General features: G+C 37.6%; 1 protein-coding gene across 1 annotated transcript in view; it reads left to right on the top strand.

The window, feature by feature from the left end:
* PPP2R5B (protein phosphatase 2 regulatory subunit B'beta) overlaps positions 1-27,119 on the top strand; it is a 1,711,411-nt gene that overhangs the window by 439,969 nt on the left and 1,244,323 nt on the right. The gene's annotated exons all lie outside the window — the stretch shown is intronic.

The raw sequence follows: 27,119 nt of genomic DNA on the forward strand, positions 1-27,119 counted from the left end.
AGAGCAGAGTCAGGTAAGAGAAGATTGAGTGTAAGACTGATAAGAGGTAGGTGAGTTATTTAGGGTCTATGACAGAACTTCGAAGTTTTAAAACTTTGAATGTTCTAATATCGACCCATTTTAATCAAACACTAAAAATAGCGAAGCTGCAGAACACCGAATTCTTTCCTAGGGAAAGCATTCGGTTGGCCGGTTCTGTGGCTTCGCTATTTTCAGCTCTGTGGTGGAGATTTACGGGTCGGGTTCAGGTAAGTGTGCAATTGTGTGGTTGTTAGGATTAGAAAGTAATCTCCATGATATCCCCGAAGTCTCAAAACAACCCACTAAAGTGTAGTGGGTCCAAAAACAAAACAGTGTAAGAAACTTCTCTGTGTGGAAGATTTTCAGTCCATGTATTTCTAGTTAATCACTGTATATTAATCAGATCAGACAATAGTAGTAGAAGTAGCGAACGTAAACTCGTCTTAAGTCAAAACAAAACAAAAAGTAATAATAGAAAATATATAATTGTACAGCATTACTAAGTATTCGAAAGTAATCCAAGCAAGGCAGACAGTCTGTTTCCAGTTGAAAATCCTTTATTAAGTACACAGACAAGCGATCCAAATAAAACAAAAATAGAGTAATAATTTCCTCGCAAGCTTTCTAAATATATATATATATATATATATACTTTTGCATGGGAGTGGTTTATTGTGCTGTAAAACAAAGTGTTATTGGTACACATGTTAAATTCACATCCATTCCCCCATCAGTGTGACATTCGAGCTGGTCCTGCCCTACCTAGTAGCTGTCATAATAATAATAATATATAACCCTTATGTACTTTAAATAAAATTTATAATGATGTGGTACCTCTTATTTAACCAAATTATTAAGTAGATTATTAAGTCTGTGATTTGATCCAAGACAATATACTACATGAATGGAAATATATCAACCTTAGTTCATTTGGCAATCAAAAAATATATATAAATATATACATATGCATTTTGCATGTAAAAATCAATTTTTATTTTCATAACCTATTGTTAACAAAGACCGCTTTCACCCTTCTAGACTTCTTCAGGTCTGTGTACAAGAACCCTAAAAACCTATATAATTATATCATTAGTTAGTATTGTTATTACACATCATTTTGAATAAAGTGGAAAAAAAAGAACCAGAAAAAAATAAATAAATAATACAAATAAGAAAAAAATGTATGTATGATGATGGAAACAAAATATACACTTACATTTCAACTGATTTAAAATGGTATTTAAAGCCAATTCGTAGAATAAAATAAAATAAAATAAAATACAATTAGTCATGTAAACAATGTGGCAATTTTCTAAGTTCCAGTGTACTTTTAATTGAACAGTAGTAGTTTAGTCCAGGCTTCCTAAAAGAGTTCAGCGTTAATTGCCACGAGTTCATGTTTCTCCAGAATATTTGGGATGTCTCCTTCAAGATCACCCATGTCTATGCAATCCAGGATCTTGAACTTAAAACCTGTGTGTCTTTTATGAAGAGAAAGGTGTTTGGCTAGTGCATTATTTTTACATCCAGAGCAGATTTCTGACAGATGACATGAAATCCTACGCTTGAGTTTATTTACAGTCTTGCCCACATAGAATGCATCACATTCATTGTACTGTGCCCTGTAAATTGCTTTTTTAGTGTTACAGTCACCCCCTGCACTGGTTTTTATGATCTTCTTTAAATAAGGGCAATAAAAACTATCACCTTGCTGTATAAATATACAAAATGTACAATTAGTTTCACATCTTTTAGTGCTTTTCTCACACGGTCTAGGTTTAAATTCAACAAAAATTCTAATGTTCCTAGCCTTCCTATAAATAAATGATGGGGCTTCACCTAAAATGTTAACCAGAAAAGGGTTTCCTGTGATAATGTCCCAGTTTTCTTCAATAATATTTTTGATATTGTGATAATCCAAAGTGTATGTCAGGATGCAGCTATTTTTGCATTTGTTATTCTCTGTGGAATTACTTAACATTTTTCTACTGGGGAGGTTGACTGAAGGTGCTTCAGTCCTTTTCAGTTCTATAATGGGTTCCAGAATGTTTTTCAACATCTGACTTTCATAGCCTCTCACTAGAAAATCATTCTCTAAGTTGTTCAGGTTTCTCAAAAATGTTCCATCTCTGTGGTAATTCGAGCTAATCTATAGCTTTGGGACTTCACTACACCAGATCCTGGATCACATAGACATGGGTGATCTTGAAGGAGACATCCCAAATATTCTGGAGAAACATGAACTCATGTGGCAATTAAAGCTGAACTCTTTTAGGAAGCCTGGACTAAACTACTACTGTTCAATTAAAAGTGCACTGGAACTTAGAAAATTGCCACATTGTTTACATGACTAACTGTATTTTATTTTATTTTATTCTACAAATTGGTTTTAAATGCCATTTTAAACCAGTTGAAACTTAAGTGTATATTTTGTTTCCATCATCATACATACATTTTTTCTTATTTTTTTTTTTCTGGTTCTTTTTTTTCCACTTTATTCAAAATGATGTGTAATAACAATGCTAACTAACTATACAATTATATAGATTTTTAGGGTTCTTGTACACAGACCTGAAGAAGTCTAGAAGGACAGAAGCGATCTTTGGTAACAATAGGTTATGAAAATAGAAAATGATTTTTACATGCAAAATGCATATGTATATATTTATATATATTTTTTGATTGCCAAATGAACTAAGGTTGATATATTTCCAGCCATGTAGTATATTGTCTTGGATAAAATCACAGACTTAATAATCTACTTAATAATTTGGTTAAATAAGAGGTACCACATCATTATAAATTTTATTTAAAGTACATAAGGGTTATATATTATTATGACAGCTACTAGGTAGGGCAGGACCAACTCGAATGTCACACTGATGGGGGAAGGGATGTGAATTTAACGTGTACCAATAACACTTTGTTTTACAGCACAATAAACCACTCCCATGCCTGATAAAAAGTATATATATATTTAGAAAGCTTGTGAGGAAATTATTGCTCTATTTTTGTTTTACTTGGATCGCTTGTCTGTGTACTTAATAAAGGATTTTCAACTGGAAACAGACTGCCTGCCTTGCTTGGATTACTTTCGAATACTTAGTAATGCTGTACAATTATATATTTTCTGTTATTACTTTTTGTTTTGTTTTGACTTAAGACAAGTTTACGTTCACTACTTCTACTACTATTGTCTGATCTGATTAATATACAGTGATTAACTAGAAATATATGGACTGAAAATCTTCCACACAGAGAAGTTTCTTGGACTGTTTTGTTGTTAGTATTAGGGTATGGGTTAGGTGAGTTAGGGTTAGGGCGCGGGTTAAGTGAGTTTGGGTTAGGGCGTGGGTTAGGTGAATTAGGTTTAGGGGCGGGCTAAGTGAGTTAGGGTTAGGGCACGGGTTAGGTGAGTGTGCGATAGTGACGGACCTTAGGGTTAGGGTTTGGGTTAAGGTAAGTGGATAGATAGTAGTGTATGTATAGTTTAGTGTAGGGTTAGTTGTAGGATTATAAGTGGATGTGTGTGTATATTGATGTTTTTTAGGTGTGTTTGTGTTGTGTGTGTGTGTTTCGGAATAGCAAATTTTTTCCCCAAGGAAACCTTTGCTGTTCTGAATGTTCAATGTTATGTGGTTTAGATATTCTAGGTTCGATGAAATAGCGTTCGCTATTTTCATCTTTCGATAATGTGATATAAACACGTTATTTAGTATGTGGCTTGTCAACATGGGGTTGAACAGGAGCAGGTCCAGAATTTGTTGAGATGTTCTTTGAGAGAGTGTTTAATGGCTGAGAGTATGTGGTTGGATCTGATAGGGGGAGAGTGTACCAGATTTTTGCTATGGAGCAGGAGTATAGGCTTTGTCCAGCAGATATCTTGGGACAGTGCTTGACTAACAATTGTTTGTTTTCTGACCAAAGGGATCTACTGGGTATGTAAGCTTGGAAGATAGTGTTGAGAGTTGGGCAGGACAAGGGTTTATGAATGATCTTGTGAGCCATTTTAAGTTGTAGGAAAGTTAGATATTGTGGAAGTTCAAGCCAACTTAGCGGGTGAAGAGGTATGCAGTGATGTGTGGAGTACTTTGCATTGGTAAGAAATTTTGCAACTTTATTGTAGCAAGTTTCAAGCTTAGTTCTGAGGTTAGCTTGTAAATTTGTAAGAACAGGGGCACCATATCAGATAATGGAATGAAGGTAGGAGAAGGCCAGAGTGAATTTTGAGGATTGGTCAAGGAAATTAATATGCCGATAGAGAATACCTAGTTTCTGATGCATTGTTTAGCAGTTTGGTATGGGGAACAAGTTCTATTTTGGTGTTGTTTTTAGACAGAACAGTAAATTGGCTTTCATTTAGGTAGACAGTTTTGGGCGGTGAAAAGTATCAGTTTAGTTTTAGAGGTGTTGAACAGTAATTGATTGTTAGTAAGCCAGCTTTTAATGGATGTGAAATCAGCTCAGTAGATTTGTTGGCGGTGAGAAATAGAGTTGGAAGAGACTGCCTGCCTTGCTTGGATTACTTTCGAATACTTAGTAATGCTGTACAATTATATATTTTCTGTTATTACTTTTTGTTTTGTTTTGACTTAAGACAAGTTTACGTTCACTACTTCTACTACTATTGTCTGATCTGATTAATATACAGTGATTAACTAGAAATATATGGACTGAAAATCTTCCACACAGAGAAGTTTCTTGGACTGTTTTGTTGTTAGTATTAGGGTATGGGTTAGGTGAGTTAGGGTTAGGGCGCGGGTTAAGTGAGTTTGGGTTAGGGCGTGGGTTAGGTGAATTAGGTTTAGGGGCGGGCTAAGTGAGTTAGGGTTAGGGCACGGGTTAGGTGAGTGTGCGATAGTGACGGACCTTAGGGTTAGGGTTTGGGTTAAGGTAAGTGGATAGATAGTAGTGTATGTATAGTTTAGTGTAGGGTTAGTTGTAGGATTATAAGTGGATGTGTGTGTATATTGATGTTTTTTAGGTGTGTTTGTGTTGTGTGTGTGTGTTTCGGAATAGCAAATTTTTTCCCCAAGGAAACCTTTGCTGTTCTGAATGTTCAATGTTATGTGGTTTAGATATTCTAGGTTCGATGAAATAGCGTTCGCTATTTTCATCTTTCGATAATGTGATATAAACACGTTATTTAGTATGTGGCTTGTCAACATGGGGTTGAACAGGAGCAGGTCCAGAATTTGTTGAGATGTTCTTTGAGAGAGTGTTTAATGGCTGAGAGTATGTGGTTGGATCTGATAGGGGGAGAGTGTACCAGATTTTTGCTATGGAGCAGGAGTATAGGCTTTGTCCAGCAGATATCTTGGGACAGTGCTTGACTAACAATTGTTTGTTTTCTGACCAAAGGGATCTACTGGGTATGTAAGCTTGGAAGATAGTGTTGAGAGTTGGGCAGGACAAGGGTTTATGAATGATCTTGTGAGCCATTTTAAGTTGTAGGAAAGTTAGATATTGTGGAAGTTCAAGCCAACTTAGCGGGTGAAGAGGTATGCAGTGATGTGTGGAGTACTTTGCATTGGTAAGAAATTTTGCAACTTTATTGTAGCAAGTTTCAAGCTTAGTTCTGAGGTTAGCTTGTAAATTTGTAAGAACAGGGGCACCATATCAGATAATGGGATGAAGGTAGGAGAAGGCCAGAGTGAATTTTGAGGATTGGTCAAGGAAATTAATATGCCGATAGAGAATACCTAGTTTCTGATGCATTGTTTAGCAGTTTGGTATGGGGAACAAGTTCTATTTTGGTGTTGTTTTTAGACAGAACAGTAAATTGGCTTTCATTTAGGTAGACAGTTTTGGGCGGTGAAAAGTATCAGTTTAGTTTTAGAGGTGTTGAACAGTAATTGATTGTTAGTAAGCCAGCTTTTAATGGATGTGAAATCAGCTCAGTAGATTTGTTGGCGGTGAGAAATAGAGTTGGAAGAGCAGATGACTGTTGAGTCATGAGCATATTGTATGAGCGTACTTTGTAGGATGGAGGTATGCAGGTCATTAGTAAACATGTTGAATAAGAGGGGGCCAAGGATAGCACCTTCGGGAACTCCAATTGAGGTATTCAGGAAAGAGGAGATGGAGTCTAGCTATTTAACTGCCAGCTTTCTATTGGATATATAGCTAGTAAGCCACCTGATAGATGGAGGGGATAGTCCAAGGTCATGTAGCTTTTGAATAAGAAGCTGATGTGGAACAGTGTCAAAAGCTTTAGAAAGGTCGATGAACAGAGTGGAGACAATTTTGGGTTCCCTATTAGCTGACTGAAGATGCATTCTTTTGAATGCATCTTGATCGAACTTTATAGTGCAAAATGGCAAAATACCAAAGCGGCATATAAGCGGATTCTTTCCCTGGGAAAGAAATCGCTTGGCCACCTTCGGTATTTTGCCTTCTTCGTTACTGTAGTGCAGTCTCGGAATTGGTATATTTAAGTAGAAGGGGTGTGGGGGGCACGGGGGCGAAGCCCCCCACATTAGAAATAGTTTGTGGTGTGCGTGTGTTGTGTTGTGCGTTTCTCGGAACAGCGATTTCTTTCCCTGGGGAAAAAAAAAAATCACTGTTCTGAGTGTTTGAGATTGTAAGCTTTCACTTACATGGGGGTCGATGAATCAGTGTTCACTTTTCTAAGCATTCGGTGATTCAATATAGACCCATTTTTACAGAAACTCGTGCTTTGTTAACAGTATCGGTGAAGGGTAGAAGAGCAGTGTTAGTACTGTGATCAGGTCTGAATCCATGCTGTGTAGGTATAAAAAGATTATTTTGTAGGAGGTAATGAAAAAGTTGAGCGTGGATACATTTTTCAAGGAGCTCGGAGATGGGTGATAGAAGGGCCATGGGTCAGTAGTTGGACATTTGAATCGGCCACCTTTGTGTAGAGGTATAATGAAATATTTTTTCCAGAGTGTTGGGTTGTAGGCTTCTAGGATAAATCTGTTAATGAGGGTGGAAATAGGGTATGCTATGGCTTCAGCTGACATTTTGAGATACTCAGCTGGAAGGTTGTCTAGAGAGTCGGAGCAGGGTTTGAGTTTGAGAAGGAGTCTTTTAATAGTACTTGTAGAGACTGGATGAAGTGAGAAAGCTTGTAGTTGTGGGAGCAGTAGTAAGAGGGGAAGTGGGTGTCAAGAGTGCAAGAGGAGATTATGTTGTTAGAGGGAGGGATGTGAGAAAGGGAAGAATTGTGTGGGGAAGTGGGGAGAGTGGAAGATTTAGAAGTTACACTTTTTATGCATTCAATGAAGTGTTTGTTGATGAGGTTAGCTATTTGAGCAGGAGTTTTTGTCAGGAAGAGGGGAGGGGTTAGTTTTCATTTCAGTGTTGAAAAGTGAAGAGATGGTGGACCAGAATTTTTGGGGATTTTGTTTAGTAGTAGATTTAGTGTTAGATAAAAGTCTTTTTGTCTTTTGTTATAGATTTTGTTTCCTCTGGTTGCGAAGTTGTCTAAACTGAATTAGGTCAAAGGAGGATTTGGAAGTATGTCATTGGTTCCAAAGTGTGTCCCTGATTTTCATCAGTTCTCTAGAGGCTTTGGATAATTAGGGAGCAGGGGTACTTTTGATTCTTTTCTTACTATGGCAGCAAGGCGGTTTAGAAATGTTTAGGAAAGTTTTGTCAAAGTAGTTGATTTCATCATCTAGAGGGAGTGTTTTGAGGATGGTCTAGTTAATGTGTTAATAAGTTATTGTGGATCAAAGTTGGCTGTATTTCTTATGTTTTTTTTATAGATGGCTCCCAAGGGGGTGAGAGAGATTTCTGATAGCAAAAACAGGGAGGTGATCACTTAGAGTATTGGGGGGGATGCCAGAGTTCGAGTATTTGGAAGGGTCAAAAACTAAAATCCAGTCAAGTATGGAGCTCTGACTGTTGTTATAGGTATATCTAGTGGGGGTGCTGATACATTGAGTGAAATTAAGAAGGTTTATGCTAGAGGCGGGGAATTTGCAGGTAAGGTTCAGCCAGTTGATGTTGACATCGCCTAGGATGCTAGTTTCATTGTGTATGGTGTTAGTATCCTCTGTTTCCTTGTTTGTGTAGTGTGATTCTATTTTATGACAAACTATCACCTCCCTGACCCCAGTGCAAGTAGCAGGAGCCCAAAGAGTTAAGCACAGGAGTACAAAATGCTTTACTTCAAATTACCTGGTGGCTCATCCCAGCTAATCTTGTGCAGACATACACTTTCTAATATCATTATTGGATGCACTTCCTTCTCGAATGTTTTCCAATATGATTTTTCATTTGTTTTTATACATCACTGAACCCCGCCTCTGTTTTGACCTCTTAAAGGACCATATATTTTTTATCATGTTATGGACATCATTACAGCAAGTAGTTACTTTTTTAATCTCTAAATGGCCTCATGGGGGCAGACTTCCTGACAAAGTCTTGTTTTCTTAGAAAGTTGTTTTATGGCTATAGTGCATTGTAAGAGCACAGTTGATGAGATTAACTTGTTCTATTCTATGCTATTACATCACAAGTACATTCACATAAAGTAGAAGCAGTGATAAATACTTTCTAGTCTGAGAATCCTCAATAGAAGTGTCAGTGATTGCTCTGCAGTACCTCTTACATATTTGTTTCCTACATAGGTTCATAGGTTCAAAGGTAGGGACTATCCTATTGGCCCTAGGGCCTATATAAGCCTAGCCAAAGGTACCCTGGCTTTCGCCACCCAAGAAAATTATTTTCCTGTGCCACTGTCGAGCAGAGCCACAGAAGTGATCCCCGGGGTGAATTTCCTATCTCCCATCCAATCATCAAGATTTTTCTTGAAGAGCGCTAATGAGAAGCTTTGTTTGATATAGATAGGTATTTTTTTTCCAGAATATGGGAAGTCTCTGGGACAGGAATCTATCCCTCCAGCATGTTCTGTTTATTGTGGTGACAAGGTTTAGGTCCCTAGACCATGTAGCTCATAGGGATTGGGATTTCTTTAAGTGGAGCATGTCTAAAAGCTCTGGGTTTGACATAGCTTTGTGTGTTAGGCAGATATCGCCTCTGAGTAGGCGATATGCAACAGAGTAAAGCTGCAGTTTTTTGAGACGGTCTGCATAAGACATCTGTTTGAGGCCGGTAATCCTTTTTGTGAGGTATTTCTGTGGCCTTTCCAGTTGTTGTAGATGTCTTGTGAGGTACATACCAAAAGGGGCATTGTACTCTATAATGGGTCTAATGAGTGACGAGTAGAGGGGAACAATGACCTCTTTTTTCCTGGATGAGAAACCTTTTGTGATGAGGTGTGCCACGTAGAAGGATTTCCTGACTACTGTGGTGATGTGATTATCAAAAGAGAGACTACTGTCCACCTGTGTCCCAAGGTCTCTTATCACACTTTCAGTGTTAAGTAGACTACCGCCTATGTGGTAGTTCATGGGTACTGAGTTTTTACCAAAAGGGATGACAATGCACTTTTTGGCATTGAGCTTGAGGCCATGGCTTTGACACCAGGCATCTGTCTCAGCGAGGCCCTTTTGTAGGATGTCCACATCTTTTGGAGTTTTGATTATGGCTCCTAGTTTGCAGTCATCTGCGAACTTTGTTAGCCAAAGACCTTCTGTGTTGGCCTAGACTTCAGAGAAGTAGATACCAAACAGGAGAGGACCCAGGACGGAACCCTGTGGAACTCCACTCGTCACTGGTCTGAAGTTGGATTTGGAGTCTGCTGCTTTCACAGTGTGGGTTCTATCAGTGAGCCAGTTGGCAACCCATCTTGTGACATAGGGATTTATACCTAGTTTAGTGAGTTTATCTATAATTCCAGAGTGGGGGATGGTGTCAAAAGCCGTGACAAGATCTAGATAGGCTGTGTGAACCACCTTACCCTCATCTACGGCTTTGGTGACTGCTTCAAAGAAGTCTATCAGGATTAGGAGACATGATCTGCCTTTTACAAACCCGAACTGGGGGGTCCTGAGTTTGGAGATTACCAATGTCATTGTTTATATGTTCCATGATGATACGTTCCATAGCCTTGCAAACTAGGCTCATTAGGCTAATGGGGCAGTAGTTTCTGGGGTCTGTGGTGGCTCCCCTTTGTGGAGTGGGATAACTGTTGCTGTGCACCATTCAGTGGGCACATAGCCTGAGGTGAGGCTATGATTGAACATAGTACTTAGGTGGGGTGCCAGTTCATTCTGTAGTTCATGTAGAACACAGCCTGGGATGTCGTCAGGTCCCATGGATGCTGTGTTCTTGGCTTTGGATAGTGTGTTTCTTACCTGTGCAGCTGTGATTACAGGCATTTTGCATTCTTCTGGTATAGATATGGGCCCTTTAGGGGATGACAGGGGGGTAAAGTTAGCACTGAACCTATCTGCCAGGATGTTGGCAATATCAGTTGGTCTTGTATATTTAGTGCCATTGTGCTGTAACTCAGAGCAGATCTGAGTGTTGCCAGTGAGATTCTTGACATAACTGTAGAATGCTTTGTGGTTGTCTTTAGAGTCAGTGGTGATTTTGTTTTCATAACTAGCTTTGGAGGATTTTATGAGGGATCTCAGCTTCATATTGAGGCTGACCAGGGAGTTTCTCCAATCATGGGATTTTACTCTTTTTTGGAACAGTTTCTTCTGTTGTAGAGTTTGTTTATGGCAGGGGACCACCAAATTGGCTTCCTTTTTTTGGAGGATAGCATCTTGGTTCTGTTAGGGATTGCATGATCCATGCACTCATGTAAGTGCTTATAAAGTGCATTTGTGTAGGATTCAGCAGTCGTACCTCTATTGTCCATCAGCATGGGTGTCGTGAAGTTTGCCACTTCTGTCTTAAGAAGCATGAAGTTGACTTTGGAGAAATTCTTTACTGTGGTTTCCCTAATGGGGGGTAGGGGAGGGATGTGGATGTCTAGGGTGATTAGCTTGTGGTCGGATCTGACCAACGAGGAATTGACATTATTACAAGACAATATGTATAACTTTTCAACAATCGATTTGACTTATGCAGTTTGACAATGAAAAAGAGGTGTACGTTACTGGGTAGTATTTGTAGTGGGGTATAGATTACATGAGAGAGTGAGGTATGTACTTGTGGAGAGATGGAACATCTTGCAAGTATGTTAATGTGGTAGTTGCCAGTGGTGATAGGAAAGATGGGTGTGGAGGTTGGGTGGGAGATTGGAAAATATGGTTTGATTAGAGGGATTGTGAGATGATTACAGAAGAGAATGACAGTTGCATAGTGAGGATGACAGGAGATGCTCTTTCACTTTAATTTTGAAGGTTTTGTAGTTTTTTATTTGTTTGAGAGCAGCTGGGAGAGCATTTCCCAGGGTGAATACACAGTTGGAATATAGTGATAATCCTGCTGCTTTTTGGTTTTGCTGATGGTGAGTAGGAGTTTGTCTTTGGATCAGAGACATCTGTTTGGATGGTACCATTGTTTTAGACTTTTTAGGTCTGACTATTTGTCAGGATTGTATATTAGGGTGTGTCAAAGCTAAAGCTGGCTATGGTAGAGCTGGTGATGAAGTTTTACCCAGTTGCAATTTTTTAGTACATTACACTGGTGGGTTCTGTAGTTGGAGTTGGAGATAAAGTAGGCAATTTTATTATAACATTACTTGAGTTTTGAGTGTACATTGGCTTGAAGGTTTATGAAAGTGGGGAGGCATACAGTATAGTTGGGGAGAGGTAGGTCTTGGCTAAAATAACTCTGCTAATTTCAGTTAGAAATGCTTATGTCTTGCATAATAGTCCGAGTTTTTGGTGTGTTTTTTAATGACGTCTTGCATGTAAAGTTTGAATTTAATTTGATTATCAATGGTAACTCCTAATACTTTTACTTGAGTGACCTCTTCAATTGTAGTGTTATTGAGAGAGATGATTTTTAGTGGCTTATAATTGTTTGACTGTTTTTGAGGCAAATAAGAGAAGTTTAGTTTTATTAGATTGAGAAAGAGTTGTTAGTTGTCTAGCCATGTTTCTATGACTCTGAAGGATTCATGGGTGAGTTGTTTGTAAGGTTTGCAGGTTAGGTGCAGTTCAGATGAGAGATGAATCGTCTGCATATTGGATAAGGGTGGCATGTTAGATGGCTGAATATAGGATGTTTATAAATATATTGTAAAGGAGTGGCCCTAGTAGGGAGCCCTGTGGTACCCCTGCTGTTATCGATAAAAATGAGGAGTACTATTGCTGCCATTTGACTACTTGTTGTCTGTTTGTGAGGTAGCTGTAAGACCAAGAGAGGGATTTAGATCATAGTCCTATAGAGGAAAAGTTTTGTACAGTTTTAGGTGCCAGATAGTACCCAAAGCCTTTGACAGGTCTAGGAATAGGGAGGAGACCAAATTGCCTGAGGAGATATTTGCTGATTAGGTGAGGTAGCAGTTGGAAGTGGATGCATTTTTCAAGGATTTTGCATATAGGGGAGAGGATAGCAATAGGCCCGTAGTTAAGAATATTCTTTTGAGGTTCCCCTTTTTGCAGTGCGAGTATATATGCTTTCTTTCAGATGCTGGGAACATAACATTTTGTGATAGATCTGTTTATTAGCATTGATATTGGGAAGGAAACAGCATCTGCTGTTCTTTTTAGGAATTCTGGTGAAAGTTTGTCTGCAGCTGTGCTTGGGGCTTTTAGTTTTAGCAGATTTTTTTTTTACTGTGGTGGGGGCAGGTATGCTACTAAATTTGGTGCTGTCTGGATTATTCTTGGGTTGGGTATGGGTTGGGAATAAGAGAGCTGATTGTTTTTGATGAGGAAGGCTATGGCTTGAAGGACCTAGTTTTTAAAGTTTGTCTGTATGGCCACGGTGGAGAGTTCTCAGGGGATGATGCTAGTTGTGGATGATATCTAGAGTTAAGTAGGCTCTGGGCAGCTGTCTAAGACAGTCAGTTATTGTTCTTGATGTTTTAGTTGGAGATTGCTGTAGTTTTTTTTTTTTTTTGTTTACTAGTTTTATATTGAGTTTAGCCTTATTTTTCAACTGTTTATAATTAATGCAATTTTCTTGTGTTCTGTTGTTATGCCAAATATTCCAGGCTTTGTCTCTTATTTTCACTAGATGTCTGGTATTTTGAGATAGCAAGGATGTGTGATTTTGTTTAACCATTTTTTTCTCATGACTGGGGTATGTTGTTTTGGTAGACTGGTAAAGATGGTGTTAATTTCCAGGGTAACATGCTCCAGTTCTGTTGTTTTAAAGTATTTATAAAGCTATCAGGGTTGAAGTTAGATAGGTTTCAAACTGTCTTAAAAACATGTTGTTAAGCAAGCTGGGTTGTGAGCCTGTTTGCATAATAGGGGAAGTGGCCACTTAAGTGATCTTGTAGTGCATCAGTAGAGAGTATATTGCTGGGTTTTGAGGAGAGAATCCAGTCTAGTATTGAGATCTTGGATAATTTTGTTAAGTCTAGTGGGGGTTTCTATGAGTTGGGTGAAGCTGTAAAGGTTGGTTGAGGAGAGAAACATATCAGATTGGAATTGGCTCTGGTCTATGTTATAGTCTCCTAGAATGATTGTTTCTTATGGAATATTGGTTGACATCCTTCTGTGGTAGTGGCAGTATTTCCTGGTGGGCTATAAAGTACAGTGATACAGATAATTTTGGATGGGTTGCACTTTAGTAGGGAAACTCGTATTTCAGCATTCTGGAATGCTAGGTTTGGGTGGTAGAATGATGTTAATTGGAGTTTAGTAAGGTGCAGGATGGCAACTCCTCCAGAGATTTATTTCATTTTCCTTTCTGCATGAAGAATGTTGTATCCTGGTGGAAGAATTTCATTGTCTTTAATATCAGGATTGAGCCATATTTCTGAGATTGCCAGAACGTCCAGGCTGTGGAGAGGCATGAATGCATGAAGAGCTATTGTTTTGTTACGTATACTTCAGAGGTTTATGTTTATCAGTTTTAGCCTGTTGATTTTAGGGTTTTTAGAGGATAGGCATGAGAAATTTAATGTGTCTGTTGTGGGGGTAGGGCCAGGACATTGATGAATGTCTCCTCAGAATTAAAGTGAAGACAGGTGGTAGCAGATTGGGTATAGGTACTTAGTTTTATGTAGTCTGTGGTTGGGGTTGGTTATAGGTAAGTATTTTAAGTAGGTGAACGGTGGATAGATCATACAGATTAGGAGCAATACAGAAGTTGTAGCAGGCACACTTAAGGAGGGGTCTATATTAGAACACCGAATGTTCAAAATTTCGAGTGTTCTAATATCGACCCATTTTCAGCGAACACTAAAAATATCGAAGAAACAGAAAACCAAATTTTTTTCCTAGGGAAAGAATTTGGTTGTCTGTTTCCGTTGCTTCAGTATTTTCAGTGCTGTGGTGGAAAGTTACGGGTCGGATTCAGGTAAGTGTGCGATTGTGTGGACGTGAGGGTTAGGACAGGTTAAGTGAGTTAGGGTTAGGGCATGGGTCAGGTAAATGTGAGAGTGTGTGGACGTGAGGGTTAGGGCGCGGTAGGTGAGTTAGGGTTAGGGTGCGGCTGAGGTGACTGTGCGATAGTGACAGACCTTATGGTTAGGGTTTGGGTTAAGGTAAGTGGATAGTTAGTGGTGTATGTATAGTTTAGTGTAGGGTTAGCTGTAAGAGTTTAGGTGTATGTGTGTGGATTGCTGTTTGTTTGGTGTGCTTGTGTTGTGTGTGTATGTGTTTTGGAACAGCGAATTTTTTCCCTAGGAAAAAATTCGCTGTTCTGTATGTTTGATGTTTTAAATTTTCAATTCATAGGGTTCAATATTAGAACATTCGAAATTTTGAACGTTCAGTGTTCTAATATAGACCCTTATGGAGAACTGAGACATAGCTTTTTGGAAGGAGGCTGTTATGTAGTTGTGTATGACAGCAAGCCAGATGGACTAAAATAAAGCTGGATAGGACCAGTATCGTTTAAAGTAACATGGTATTGAGATGCTAATGGAACAGTTCATAGAGTTCGGCTTTGACTTTGACTTCGAATGAATGCAGCTGTGAGTGACCCCAGTCAGTAAAATATAACAGAAAGCAGGAATAAGAACTTATTTACATGTAAAACTAACAGGGCAAAACTGGAAAAGTAAAAAAATGAGTACATATAAAATAAAATAAAGTGGCCAGGTAATAGGTAGGCTAAAAACAGTAAACTTTAATAAAAAACAGGATAAGCACTTTCACACCAGAACAAGGTGTTTCCTCATATCCAACTAAAAACTAGTTAACAACACCATTAAATACTAATGCTTCAAACAACTTGACCGTAATACAGGTTTTAAAGGTACAGACTCATTGAGACCCTTACCTTTAGTAGTTTGTAAACTAAAAATCCATTTGATTTCAAGACATTCGGTAGATGTTCTTAGGTCACCTCCCCTAATACTTTTTCTCATAATCTCTAACACCATAAACTTAAAGCTATGTTCAGGACCAAACCCAAGAATGTGCTTGGCTAAAGCATTCTTAGTGTCTCCTTTCTGAACACTATATAAATGTTCTTTTACACAATCTCTTAAACATCTGTTGGTCTTGCCAGCATAAAATGATTGGCACATGTCACAGACTGCCAAATAAACAATATCAGTTGCACTGCAATCAGCATGGAATTTAAAGTCAAATACACGCTCCACGTCAGGGTGAAAAAAATGAAAATCAGCACTGATACATTTACGTACGCTGCAACCTTGCACGGAAACGTCCCGATTCTACTTGAAGTAACCTTATGCACTTTTGTGGCAGACCTATAACACAACATCTTCTTAAGAGATTTGCCATTCTTAGAGGTGAATCGTGGGCATTCACCTAATAGCTCCTTACACTTAACGTCTGACATCATTATTCTCTGATGCTTTTTAATGATGTCACAGATATGTTGAGTGTCGGAAGTGTAGGTGGTACACATTCTTATACAGTGAACTTCAATGTGCGATGACAAGGACAAGCCAACCTCAGAAAAGAAAGGTCTAGTCGTAGAATCTCTGTTCAACACAGCCAAATTTTGTGCCCAGAAGACATCTTGTGGTTCATAACTTCTTTCATTAACACCTCTAGCTAAAGTATCAAAGTGAACAAACATATCATTATCTTTTGTATGCAAGGTCTAAAAAATTAGCCTTTCAAGACATTCTGCTTCAAATGTCTAGGATGCATGCTCTTTGCATATAACAGATTATTCCTTCTGCATGGTTTTCTATATAGAGATGTATGTATACCATGGCCCAATCTTAAAAACTGACACATCAAAGAAACTCTATAGCCACAAAAGAAGATTTATAGGTGATCCTAAGAAAAGTGGTAGTAGTCTCCAAATATTCTATAAACTGACCAAGGGTCTCAATCGAGCCATTCCAAACAAAAAAAAAATCAACAAATCATCTGTAGTGTAAAATATTATTCAAAAGCCTATTCCTTTCATTAAACAGAAATGTTAGCTCCCAGTAATCTAAAACAATATTAGCATAGCTGTTTGCACATACTGTGCCCATAGCTGCACCAGTTTGTTGTACATAATATTTATAAGAAAAGATGAAAAAGTGCTGTAAAATAATTTCTCAAAGAGAACAAACCAAGCTGATACTATGTTCACTAAAATTTGAATGACTCAGAAAAAGCCTAACATACTCAAGTCCAGTATCATTCAGTTTTGTAGTAAAGAGACAACATCCATTGTGACAAAATAAAAATGTTCAACATAATTATTCGCATTCCAAACACTTAACCTTTTTAAAAAATGTTTAGTGTCACTAAGAATAGTTTCAATATTATTAAATAGTGGATTCAGTTGTTTTTCTGCATAAATGGCTAAGGGCTCTGTTACCCAGCTCCTGCCTGACACAGTGGGTCTCATTGGTGGGTCAGTGGAATTTTTATGCATCTTCGGTAGTCCATAAATAATTGGTATAACTGGATGTTTTACCATAAAATAATCAAAAAGCAATTTACTCAAACATCCATCAAGTAAAAGATCATTCAGCAAATTATGGAGTCTAGTAATCATATTAAATACATCTGTTCTTATACATTCAATATTGGTACCAGTATCCCTTAACATAAGTAGCATACTGTTAACAAAATTATCACATTTAATTAAGTCAAACAAAGCTTTAAACTGATTCCAAGTCAGATTATATGGCAAAAACTTGTGTGTTTTACTAAAATATTCATATAAATCATCCTCATAAAGTTTACTAAACGCTTCTAAAAGAGGTGGAAGTGTAGGCACATACTGACTAGGTTTCTTGAAAAGCAAGCAACACTGGAAGTATTACCATATTGCATTTTCACTGCAACATTACGGACAAAAGGTTTCAAATCTAAAAGTACCTCATGTAACTGCGAACATGTAGTGGGTATAAATGAAAGTCCCATATTCAAGACTTGTTTCTGTTCTGCAGACAAAGATACTGAAGAGATATTAAAAACTAGGTCTGTGGGATCTTGCTCCTCACTACCAGACCCATTTCAATCTGTCCTGTTAATTATTGCCTCTTGCATGCCATTCAGCTACTGCTCATTGAATGTCCTCTTGTATCTTGCCTCAAAGCTTCCAGTGCCTTCAGCTGCAGAAAAGGGTGATTGGTTGTAAAAATCTCAGTACCATCCACAGTCAGGTCCACCTCATTGAAACTGCTAGCACCATTATTAGACACAGACAGCTGTCCAACCAATCGCTGCTTATTAAAGTGGTTCAGTTCACTAGTCACTACATTACCAGCAATTATTGTGGAAGCACAAACATTATTCATACTATTAGAGACATTCTCAGTGTTTAAAGATATACTCGCAGCTGCTGCCCCCTGCGTTGAAGCATTTAACTGCTTATGTTTCACTGATTTGGCACGAGTCTTAAATTCATTCTTGGGCCAAGAGAACATTCGCCCCTCTGTAAAATCAGAGATATCTCTGCAGAGTTTCCTCCTTTTCAGTTCAATTAAACGTTTCTTATAAGCAGAGATATTGGACAAAAGATCATCCATTTTTACACAGAGGTACATCAGCAAAAGCCTGCAGCTTCACCATATCGTTAACAATAGCGGAATTGAGTGAGACCTCAATTGGGACAAAAAAGCTTAACAGTAAACGTGTATACACAAAGCTTAGCTCTAAATTCAGTGTTTGCCAGTCCCTTAAGAGATCGGGAAAGGAATTGCCATATGTAGGCATCTTGCATATGCATAGACCTCTAGGAACTACACTGTGCTTTAAACAAGCATCCAGATGCATTTTATGTTATATTTACCTATTTACATGTGTTTTCCTTGGCAAGAAACTTTCAAATGTAATGCAAGAGGAAGGGAGATGAATATATAAAGAAAGTATTATACAATTTAATTCAGCCTCCTCATGGTGTGCACTGAGGAATCTGACTAGGATACTAATGCCAGCAGGGAAAGAAATGCTAAATCATGCTTATTTTAATATGTGGAAGTCTGGGAATCATTCTGTAGAGAGGAAAATACTTTGTAGGAAAAGGAACTGTGGGAAAGGTGTAGCTGTCCTTGGCAGGAATTCATCACTGTTGTCACTAATGTCTCTCATAATACTTTACTAAGAGTCCCTAGTTTTAGTTTAGAGGAAAAATCTTGATCATGGTGCATGTTCTCATTTGTCGAGACATATCCTGTCCTATATTTTGCAGGAATCATAAGGTAATTAACAGTATGCAAGTTGCCATTTGTTTTATGGTGTACAAGGGGAAAGGTTTAATTCTTCCTTCTAGGATTGCATGTGACACCCTGCTCCTTTTATGTTGCTCATTTACAGATCATCTTCTGTTTTCACTGGAAATGAAGTTTCAGGATTCAGCTATACTTTAGGGGAGGGTGTGTAGCGTTTAGTAGAATGAAACCACATTGCTTTCTTAATTAGCAACCACTGCTGCTCCTCTACTTTGGCACAGCCATTACTACTTCCAAGTAAAAGTACTAGAACATGTCTCCTGGAAAAAACAAAAACTTGTTTTTATTTTAAGCCACTTTCTCAGGATTTGCTAGTTCATTTTCATTATTTGATTCAAACCTGACATGAGATCATTCATAGAAAAGATGGATCCTCATGCCTCCGAGATGACTAATAAAGAGGTAAAGCAGTCTTTGGTGCTTCCCACTCAGCTTGTGTACATCCACTGACAGTCATACATGGAGCACTATTTTTATGTATCGGCATCTTTAGTCATCAAGATGTAGAGAATGTTGCAGATAACAGCAGACATGCTGTCATGCATTTCTGCTTTACTTCCTTTTAAGAAATCCCTTTGCAATAGTAAGGAAGCAGACTAGTACTTCTTTTGTCTTCCAGTAGGGGTCACTGTCATTGGCCTTCTGTTTGCACTTTGCCATAAAGATGACACTGTTTTTTCTAAATGCTATATTTATTTTTATCTGGTAAGACAACGTGGTAGCCAGACCCAAGTCAGTGGTAATATACATGGAAGCAGTGGAATAATGGATAAGGCATTGGCTTCCTAAGCCAAGGACTGTAGGTTTTGAGTCCTATCTGGGGTGGTATAAATAGTGCTTTGTTTATAAATCCATAACAGGTCCAGTAGTCCAAAAATTCTTATACCTGCAAAAATCAAACAGTCCTACCATCATCAGGGCCAAATACCTAAACCATCACAAAAATAGATAAGACAAGATGGAGGGATAGCTTTGTCATGCAGCACCTACCTCATATATATAATACATTTCCTCTCCAAGTTAAGCAGTGTGACACACTGTCTGCTTTTAAAAAGGAGTCATCTGGATGGGTATTCATAAATTCACTCCTGTATGAGTGGTATGAGAGGCAAGACTATGGGTGAGTACTATCAAGGCAGAATGGCCTTGCAGATCAGTTGCCTTGTAACTGGTATGATATGTGATATTGTCTGTTCCTATACCATAAGGCCAACCCCTTTTATTCCTCCCCAGTGGCAGTCAGAAACATATTAAAGAAAAAAAATGTCCATGCATTTAACTCTGGAATCCTTCCTGTTGCCTTTTCCTGTTTTGAATGTAAATTGTTTGCAGCTAGCCTGTTTCCTGATTATTAATAAACAGATGTTTAGTATGTTTAATAAAAAGTTAAAGAAACTAAGCATATAATAAGCCAAACTGTGTACCATATGCCATACATAAGTCCATAGGTAAGTACTGAACTAGCTGCCCTTTTGGGCCATTTTAAGCCTAACCAATTTCCTTTGGTGAAAATCAAACCCTGTACCTCTTACTTGTAAGGCAGACATCTTAACCATTATGCCAACTCCCAATCTATTGCATTTTATAGATCTGATTATGTACTGAGCAAGTGGTCAGAACTCTTAGCCAAGACTCCTCCCTCTCCATGACCCTATTACCTTTTTATGGTAATAACACATGACTGAATATATTCTAGGGGCTTTTCATTTTACAGCATTTCATTTCATGTCACTGTCACTAATATCAGACTTGTAATCTTAATCTTACATATACTAGCTTTGTCCTAGCTACTACTGCTTTTTGAAAGGTATTTCCTTGTGGCAATTTCCTGAATGTGGATAAAAGAGGTACAGCAACCACAGCCTTGAAGTTAGTTCACTTAGATGATGTTAAGGGTTCTAAACAGTTCATTTCATGCATTTTTAAACTTACAGATTTTAAAGGATAGCTGTACTCTGATAACAACATTTTCTTTTTTGAGTATACTTTCCTCCACACAAAATAATCCATATACTCCCACATAAAACAGTGAGCACCACTAAGCTGCTTTTCTCTTCTGTGGCAATTCTGTGTTATTCATCTTCTTTAACGTACAACCTCTTGTGCTTGTATGAAATCTCCTGCTTTCTTTAAGCATTTGTCTCTTGGACTCATACATCATCTTAGCCATTACATGTTAATTTTTTTGACTAAGAAAAAAATCAGAGAGCATGGTGTTTGTAGCCGTTCATTCCTTGCTATCCACTCCAGTCATAAAGTTAGTGCATTTCTGGGGATTTATGGCTATTTTACTATGCACTGTTAGTTACAGCTGCCCAATCATTTGGTCTTTTTTGGTCATAAAGTTACTGAGCCTTTGGGGATATAAAACTCTCTTACTGTACATTTTCTGACTGAAGAAACATAACACCAATGACAAAAACAGACCAAATTCTTCAACTAAATAAATGAACACCACTTTGCAGATCAAAAAGAAATACCGACTGTAGTATTTTTAAAACATGAAAAAGAACACAAACCAGAGGGTGTCTGTGGCAGAAAGTTTTAGGTACTGTGTCCTGAGATTTTCAGAGTAATCAGTGATTTTGAGTAACACTGTTCTATATAAATGTAAAGAATTTCTTGCATGAGAGGATGGGGCATGATAATTTCATCTTTTAAGGACCTACTGTGCATTGTGGGAAAGACAAAGCAATCAAGAATCATGTCATTATGTTCACCCTATCAGATCATTTTGTATTACAACAAAATAAATGCTATAAATAACCATGTACTGTAATGGTTGGATATTATTTTCACCTATTATATCAGAACTGATAACTTTATTTTTTTTTTGTCTACTGATCCTTTAAGTAAAAAAAATAAATAGTCTTAGAGACACCCTTTTAAATATTAATTTATTTATCGGAGACTGTTTTGTTTTTTAATATTCTTGAGCACTTTTCTGTCTGCATTTTGTTCCAGCTCTGCTGAATGTAGATCTTATCAGTAAATGTAAGGCTATATGTCAGGTTGTTGAATGATGAGTGATCATGTGTTATACTAACAAGATGCCTGTTGAAATTCTGCGGACTGTAACTGCAGGCCTTAAAAGTGCAGGACTGGGAGTACTAATTAGGTAGAATACTGTGTCTGACATACATACATACACACAAGTAGCTGCTCTAACACCATGGTGCAAAATATTCTTAGACTATTAGCCTAAAGTCTTCAGTAGAGACATTGGGTCCAGGACTAGTCTGTTAGGGTAATTACACATTCATCTTTATTAACATAAACTTTAAATTTCCTGTTGTATATTAGTCTCAGACAAAGCAATTCCTTCTTCTGGAACTACTGCGTGCAAATCATTTTTGTCATTTTAGTTTCTGCTTTGGTTTCTAAATATACTTTTTTCCATATTAAGCCTGATGCTTCACACAGCCGTAGCTATTTGCAGCATAAGTGTCCCATTATGTATCAGTACTGAAATCCATAATGTAATGCCATCAGTACCTTTTTTAACTCAGACTTACAGTACATTAGTTCTCATAAGAGGGTGTCAAGCATATTGTTGTCAGCGATTTGCAGACCTTTTAGTAATATTTATTTCATTTTGCATCATAAACAGTCTGCAGAGTGATGCCTCCTTTCCTTTCTTGCTTAACACTGATGACATTCTAACAAATCCAAATTTATGATGCAATATCATAAGTGATCTTTATTTCAGTCTTAAAATGCTTCCTGTTTTGTCTTTCCATCATGTAACATTTACTTGATGGCACCAACGGACAATAAGGGATTTCCAATCTGCCCTTTAAGTGCCTGCCATTATATGTGGAGACTGAATGGCTGAAAAAAATGGACTTACATATATTAAGTTTGAGATGGTCATTTACAAAGATCGTACCTTTTCTCTGAGGTATGGAGATCTCGGAATTGGTATATATAAGCTTAGGGATATGTTGGGTAATGCGGTGGGGGGGGGGGCTTGCCCACCTGCAAAAAAGAAGTTTAAAGAAGAATAGAGATTTTTCTTCTCCAGTGTGTCTATACACAGCATTTTGAGTGCTGACATTTCAATAGGGAGTCCTTCCAGAAGCCTAATGTCCCCCTCCTCGTGTGTCTGAACATATTTATCTACTTACTTCTGTTGTTGACCTGGAATGTCCATCTGTGCTTGAATTATTTATATTGGAGACCTGAGGAAAAGCTCTAGCAAAGAAATACATACAGTGTTACAGAGTAACAAAGTGACAGAATATCATATATAATTAACTTTATAAATTATTTAGGTGCAGTAGGATAAATGCTGTTTATAGATTAACTGTTTGCCTACTTTGTTTACACCATATTTAAAGGCTTATACTGCAGGGTGTATAGAAAGTATTTTAGTATATGTAAAAAAATAAGCAGGCTAAGAGAAGATTGAGTCAGCTGGATGGGATAGCAATAATTAATAGTCTGTAGAAGTCAAGATGGAAGATAATTAAAATAGGCGGAAGGAACAGGTTAAATATAAAAGTGATAAGGATGCAAAGAGAAAGGCAGCATAGAAAAGACTAGATTGCAAGGAAAGCTAGAATGACATATGAGAGGTTAAATAGCAAGTAGAATTTGGTGTTTTGGAAGATGTCAAGGATAGAAAAACAGAATATGGAGAAAAGAAAAGGAAAACATGATAATAAAGAGGGTGTGAGAAACTGAAAGTAAGGGAATAAATATAATAAAAAGTGAAACAGAGATATAGGTACAGTCCGAGTAGAAGGCGAAGAATAGCGTAGATTGGAGCAATTGAGCTAAGCAAAGGAGAGAAAAGTATAATAAAATGGATGTGAGAGTACAGAGCTGTACTACTGCTTAGGTAAGTGTGCAACAGGAGCCAGAAGAGAGAGAATGGTTGTGGTCACTTGTGTTATGGGTTGGTGAATTATGTGATATAATCTATCTGTCCATCATTTTCTAAATACCACTTCATTCAAATCAAGATCACTGGAGTCTCCTCTTCCAGCAGTGAGTATAAATCAGGCACTAGTCCTGGATGATACACCAGGCTAGTGCAGGGTGTGCACACACACACACACACACACACACACACACACACACACACACACACACACACACGCACACGCACGCACACACGCACGCACACGCACACACACGCACGCACACGCACACACACGCACACACGCACGCACACACACGCACACACGCGCACACACACACGCACACACGCACACACACACACACACACACGCACACACACACACACACACACACACACACACACACACACACACACACACACACACACACACACACACACACACACACACACACACACACACACACACACACACACACACACACACACACACACACACACACACACACACACACACACACACACACACACACACACACACCTTACTGCTAATGCTCCTTACTATGCTGTTAGCAATCTTCAGTTCCTTTTTATCCTTATTTCATGAAGTTTAGTTCATTAGCCATGATAATCATTGCTTTTCTGCTGTTTCATATTGCTCAGATGTCCCCACCTATTCAGTGCTCATTCCTCCAAATGCCATAACTGTTTTTCTTAATATTACATTCTTGAACACTATAAGAGAGTTGCCACACATGCTTCTACTAACAGATGAAAGTAATTTCTCATTTCCTACAACTCTTTTGCAATCTGATATAATTTGTGAGGTGGTACATGTAAATGGGAAATTCTCACACTTTTCTTTCAAGATGTTTTGCAGCGTTGAATGTGGGGTATTCCTCAAATCTTGTTAAATAATTACTCTCCGTGCCACTTTGTCTTTTTAGTCTCAATATCCACCTTCACTATTACCTTTTAGTAATCTTTTGACTACTGAATTAAGTTTTGCAATTCTGTAATGAGGAAGCAGAGAACTACCTCGCAAAGTGAAACAATAAAGCCTCTGAGGGAATTAATGCAGCAAAACACTTTTATTGAAGTATAAAAAACACCATTAACGTAGTTAAAAATCCGTTTTCGTTTCAACAACTTCATCAGATGTGGGCTGAAGCATAATCATCATGTTAAATACTCAAAAATAAATGACATCATAAGTTAATTATCCAATGAAGATCCATTAAAATTCAGTTAGATGTTTTCCATCAGTCCTTTGTATTAATGTGTACATTTGTATTAAAATGTATTAATCACAGGATTGAACCTGATACAACCCTTATGCATTCCTTGTTTGGTTTTAATCACCTCGTTTTTGCCTTACTTTGGTTTACAATTCTGTAATGACTTGCTTCCTCTTTTTCTGCTTTTGTGATGAGGTACCACATTTGCTCCACTCCAGCTTTGAGACATCCAGTTTGCTTTGTTAATGTATTGCAAAGGACATTCACTTCTGCCGGCATTTGGTCAATATTTTGTATTACTCAGGCACTGATCCCATTTGAATCATTCACCTGAATAGCATTTCTTTCCTTTCTAAGCTATTATTGGACTCCTTATAATGTGAATGTACTTCAGTTTTTTGAGCATTTTCTTCCTTAATCTTACTCTGTAACTTTCATAATCTTTGGTCTCAACAATGTTCCTTGTCCAGAAATAGTGTGCAGTGATGTGGCATTTACATACTTGTGTCTGGACATTTATGGCTTCCATAAAAGCAGACTCCTTTTTAATTTGAAGTGACTTAACTAGCTTCTGGTATTTGATGTCTACTACTGCTTGTAAACAGCTGATTGATAACTGTCATGTATTTTAAATGGTCAGGACCTGTTTGCCTGTTTCTTTCCACTGTGCCATTTAACCATAATCATATATTTTAACAAAATTGTTCACCATTTGAGACATTTTCGAAGTAACAAAGTCACTGCAGCCACATTTTCTACACAGCTGTCTTACTTACAGGAGCAAATAATGCCCCCCCCCCCCAAAATTATACTGATTTGCATTTAAATGTATTTGTTTCCAGCAGTTCTGCCCTGTTGTGCAGTTTGATTGAATCCAGAACGTGATCATAAACCCCCTTTGTGTAAGTCAGCTTGGTGGCTGATGAATGAATGCTGTAGCCAACGCAAGAAATGTTTAGCTATTATTTGTCTCTTGCTCTATGCTATTACCTTTTGCTGCAGTTGGATTTTTTAAGAATAATGCTTACTATGGGCTGCTGTTTTTTTTAAATATTTTATTGAAATATTACACATAGGAGCAAAGACATTAACATTATAAAACAAATAACTGTTTGCACAAGTGTCTACATCATTTCTTGCTGTATATTTTACAAAAATGTATTAAACAGCCAAACGTATAAACTGATCATAGATCATAGATTAATATTTCTTTATTGAGTTAAGTTTTATCAAGTTATTATATGTGGTTATTTTCTTTATTTTAATCTTAATAGTAGACATTTCTTTATGACACATAACAGTGACAGTAATTATAAATTCTGTAAGTGAAGGCTTATCTCTGTTTTTCCAATTTGTTATACTCATTTTACGGACTACTAATATTAAGTCCCAGAGGAGAAGGACCTGAGACTTGGGCATGCATCAGGGAACTGGAGCATTACAAAACACCAAAAATGTAGTTAATTTCTGCAGTTGCTTTTTAAGTGCATCAGTTTAGGGGATTAATAACTGGAAGAACATTAGTGCTTATGAAGCTTTGCTTTTTTAGTTGAAAAGGAAACAGGCCATAAAATGTTGTGCTTGCCTGATTACTGAGTTTGTGGTGTCTGTTATACTATTTACCTCCTGGTAAATATTTTTTTCCCAGCAGGTAATCTGCTTTTTTGGTTTCATTAAAGAATAGAAATAGAAACCCAAAAGAGTACAGCATCATACTTCTAGTTTTATCATAATAGCTAGCGCTAGGCTTTCTGTGTTAGGTCACTAAGGTTGTATGGTTTTCAGCTCATAACATCAAAGCAAAGGACCTGCGTTGTCAGATTAACTGCTGGAAAAATTAATTTACATGAAGTCTGAAGTTTTGATTTTGGTGACAGAGCATACACTTGCTTTGTTCGTGTTCTCATTTCTTGTCATGTGATACCAAACCCACTACGGCAGTCTGAAAAATATTTTCTTGCAGCTTTGACTTATATGTTTTAATGTTTCAGCTGTAATTGAGATACACCTTATGACAAAGTGAACACTTTGTGAATTTCCTTCTGATTATAAGTTATCAGAAGAAAGGTAACAGATGTGTGGGACTGGTGTTGCTGACCTGTGGCCTTCTATTTGAAAGATGCCATTTTTTCTATTATGTTTGGAAAGCTGGGTTTGAAGTGGGAGAAATTGTGTCATAGTCTAAGTTTTCAAGCATAGAAGGGGTGATAGTAAGTAAACAAAAAGTAAATAAGTTATTTGGTAACCGGGTAGGTGGGCTAGTCTGAAGACTTTTTTCAGCTATGACCCAAAAGTATAGAATAAGCATAAATTAAGAATATTCATGGACCTACAATAATACAGCTATAGAAAATCAGTTGCTTGGTACATAATCATAAATACAGAGTAT

This window comes from Protopterus annectens, chromosome 6.part1 (assembly GCF_019279795.1).
Source record: "Protopterus annectens isolate FY-2018-M chromosome 6.part1, PAN1.0, whole genome shotgun sequence".
In the NCBI taxonomy this organism is placed as follows: domain Eukaryota; kingdom Metazoa; phylum Chordata; order Ceratodontiformes; family Protopteridae; genus Protopterus; species Protopterus annectens.